This window comes from Hordeum vulgare, chromosome 2H (genome assembly GCF_904849725.1).
Source record: "Hordeum vulgare subsp. vulgare chromosome 2H, MorexV3_pseudomolecules_assembly, whole genome shotgun sequence".
Lineage (NCBI taxonomy): Eukaryota > Viridiplantae > Streptophyta > Magnoliopsida > Poales > Poaceae > Hordeum > Hordeum vulgare.
In genome coordinates this window covers 124,271,617-124,275,323 of record NC_058519.1, presented here as the reverse complement: position 1 = coordinate 124,275,323, position 3,707 = coordinate 124,271,617, and the positions used below count along the sequence as shown (strand labels likewise).

General features: G+C 36.1%; 2 non-coding genes across 2 annotated transcripts; both read right to left on the bottom strand.

Annotated features, from left to right (window-relative positions):
* Positions 1-1,246: 1,246 nt before the first annotated feature.
* Positions 1,247-1,363, bottom strand: LOC123433635. The gene has a single exon (XR_006624976.1). It is a non-coding gene; the product is annotated as a small nucleolar RNA SNORD14 (small nucleolar RNA).
* Positions 1,364-1,443: 80 nt separating this feature from the next.
* On the bottom strand, positions 1,444-1,564 carry LOC123433636. The gene has a single exon (XR_006624977.1). It is a non-coding gene; the product is annotated as a small nucleolar RNA SNORD14 (small nucleolar RNA).
* Between the last annotated feature and the right edge of the window lie 2,143 nt (positions 1,565-3,707).

The following is a 3,707-nucleotide window of genomic DNA, read 5'->3' as shown; positions in this document are numbered from 1 at the left end:
ACATGGAAGACAATGTAATGATCATTGTAATTTACATTCACATAGAAGTTATATGGTCCTGGATCCTTCAACATGTGATTCTTGCTTTAGATCCTTTGCTAGCCCAAAAATTCCGCACTAAGTAGAGATACTACTTGTGCATCCATAACCTTGAAACCCAGTTCCTTGCCATGAGAGTCTAGAATACCTACCTATGGATTGTGTAAGATCCTTCAAGTAAGTTGTCATTGGTGCATCAAGCAATAAAAATTGCTCCTAACTATGTATGGTATTTTATTGCAAGGGAAAATAAGCTTTGTACGATCTTGTGATGGCATATAAATAAAAGGGATATAAAAGTTTGCTATCGTAAGGTGCAATATAAAGTGACGTTCCTGTGCATTAAGAGTTCACACATTCAACAAATTAAAAGCGCATGACAATCTCTGCTTCCCTGTGCAAAAGGCCTACCTTTTACATTTAGGAGTTCAACTATGTGCTTGAGTCAATAAAGTTTATCCCTCTTCCAACCTGTTAATCCTATAGTAGCAAGCACCATGTGTTGAGGAAAGATTCATATTTAGATATCCAAGTGGATGTGGATGATCATGATTCATTACTGTTGACATTATCCTACAGGTAAATAAGTTGGGTGGCGAGTCATTTAAGCCCATATCTTCCTATGTGTCCCATGGAAACATGAGATGCAAAAATATGCCTTGAAAGTGAGCAATCATGGAAGATTAAATGATAGTTGAGTATGTGAACTTGTCAACAAGAAAGCTCTTACATAGACTCTCTTCTGAATTATGATGAACGATGATTGCCCCAATAACTGAGAATATGGTTTGTTGACTACCAGTAAAGTTTATGCTTCATACTCCAATCATTTTGAATGGATCATCACTTGTTTATGAGAAGTTATATGACGAAATACTTGTTGCTATGCTAATATTCATGTTGCTCTCATGCTCGTATTCTGTTTTTATCGACACCTGTCTCTCAAATCATTTGGTCACTATTTTTAGCTTGGCTTCCGCTTGAGTACAAGCGAGGTCTAAGCTTGGGGGATTATATATGTTCATTTTGCATCGTGAATTGCTATTGATATTTGTGTTGATACTGTCCATTATCCATTATTATCATACAATTCTTATGTCTTTTCTCTCTTAGTATGCAAGGTACATCACTCAGAGGGAAATACCCGGAAACTGGAATTCTAGACTTGAATTAATCACCACCGGGAATGCATTACGGCATCCAAGACTGCATGAGACATTCAAGGAAGGATCTAACAGCACTCGCTCACCTGGCTGAGCGAAAGCTCTAAGTTCGCAACTATGAATGTTTTGAGAAACAAGCCTTGATTTTATCATCATTTGTAATGCATTATCATATTTAACATACTATATTTCGAGTGCTGAAACCCATTGAGAAACACAACTTTGACCAGGAGAAATAACAAGGCTCACACATCCAAGTAAGGAAGAAGCAGCAACAACTCTCAAGCCTAGCAAGGCAAAAGCTCTTTGGTGGCAATTGCAATTTTTTTTAGAAACAAGCCTTAACATTATTATCATTTCCATAAATTTTCCAGTACCAAATGCACTACAACTATATTAAATAGGCAATTCCACGAAACTGATAAAAAGGAAGAAAAAATAACTTGCTCCAAATGACCTGAAACTTTACAGAGAATTTTTCTAGAATATTTAAGAATTTCTGGGCTATAAATATACGTGAAGGGGTAGCGAGGCATGTATTGCATTGTTGCCATCACGGATAAAAAGATGGGGTTGTCATCATATTTCTTGAGTTTATCCCTCTACATCATGTCATCTTACCTAATGCGTTACTCTATTCTTCCTGAACTTAATACTCTAGATGCAGATAGGAGTGAGTCGATGTGTGGAGTAATAGTAGTAGATGCAAAATCTTTTAGGTCTACTTGACACAGACGTGATGCCTATATGCATAATCATTGCCTTGGATCTCTTCACAATTATTCGCTTTTCTCTCAACTGCTCGACAATAATTTGTTTACCCACCATATTATTTTCCTTCATGAGAGAAGTCTCTAGTGAAACCTATGGCCCCGGATCTATTTTCCATATTATCTTTCAGATCTATAAACCAAAAATACCAAAAATATATTGCTGCAATTTATTTGCTTTTGTTTTACTTTTCGTTCTAGCAATTTCTTATATCTATCTCTATGAGATCTCATCCTTGCAAATAAGTGTGAAGGGATTGACAACCCCTTTTTAGTGTTGGGTGCAAGTGTTTGATTGTTTGTGTAGGTGCGAAGATTGGGACCTTGCTTGTTCCTCCTACTAGATTGATACGTTGGTTCTCGACAAACAGAGGGAAATACTTATCTACTTTGCTGCATCAGCCTTTCCTCTTCAAGGGAAGACCAACGCAAGCTCAAGAAGTAGCAAGAAGGATTTTCCCACACAAGACTTCAACATCTCTAACAATCCCAATTGGTGCAATAGTATCACTATTAGCAAGCTTGATGGTAACATCAATTTCTTCTAATTCAGCTGGTGCAGTATTATTCATAATTTGTTGGTATAAGGTAAAGGGAATTGCACTCACACTAGCACCCACATAACATAAGCCATGATAACAATGTTCTCCTATTTTAAGAGAAACAACAGGCATGCCAACAATAGGTCTATTTTTACCTTTCGTATCAGGTCTAGCAATTCTAGCAGCTTCATCACGGAAATTAATGACATGCCCATCAATATTATCAAGCAAGATATCTTTAACCATAGAAATATTAGGTTCAACTTTAATTTGTTCAGGAGGTATAGGTGTTCTAGTACAACTCTTATGAACCACATTTGAAGCTTTAGCATGTTCCTTTATTCTAACAGGAAAGGGTGGTTTCTCAATATAAGAAGTAGGAATAACAGGATCAACATTATAAATAATAGTTTCTTCTTCAACTTTAATAGGTTCTACTACTTTAACTTCAATGGGATGATAATATTTAAACCACTTCTCCTTGGGGAGATAAACATGAGTAGAAAAAGATTCACAGAATGAAGCTACTACCTCAGAGTCAAGTCCATATTTAGTGCTAAAATCGCGAAAAGCATTGGTGTCTATAAAGGATTTAACACAATCAAACATATGTCTTATACCTGAGTCATTACCTTCATCGAGTTCCCAATCTTCAAAGTTGCATTTAATTCTTTTCAATAAGTCCCATTTGAATTTAATATCTTTCTTCATAAAGGAACCAACACAAGAAGTATCGAGCATGGATCGATCATTACAAGAGAGCCGAGCATAAAAATTATGAATAATAATTTCTCTCGACAGCTCATAATTGGGGCTTAAAAATAAATTGAATTAAGACTCCTTCAAGCTTGAGCGATTATTTCCCTTCACGAGGCGAAAAATTATAAATATTATTCCGATCAAGATGAACCAGATGCATAGGATAAAACTTCTGATGAAATTCCAATTTCAATCGGTTGTAGTTCCATGATCCAATATCATCAGATAGCCTATACCACGTCAACGCCTTTTCCTTCAAAGATAAAGGAAAGACCTTCTTCTTCACATCATCCTCGGGCAAACCTGCAAGATTAAATAATCCACAAACTTCATCCACATAGATTAGATGCAAATCAGGATGTAGTGTTCGATCTCCTGCATAAGGATTAGCTATGAGTTTTTCTATCATACCCAAAGGAATTTCATAAAAATTA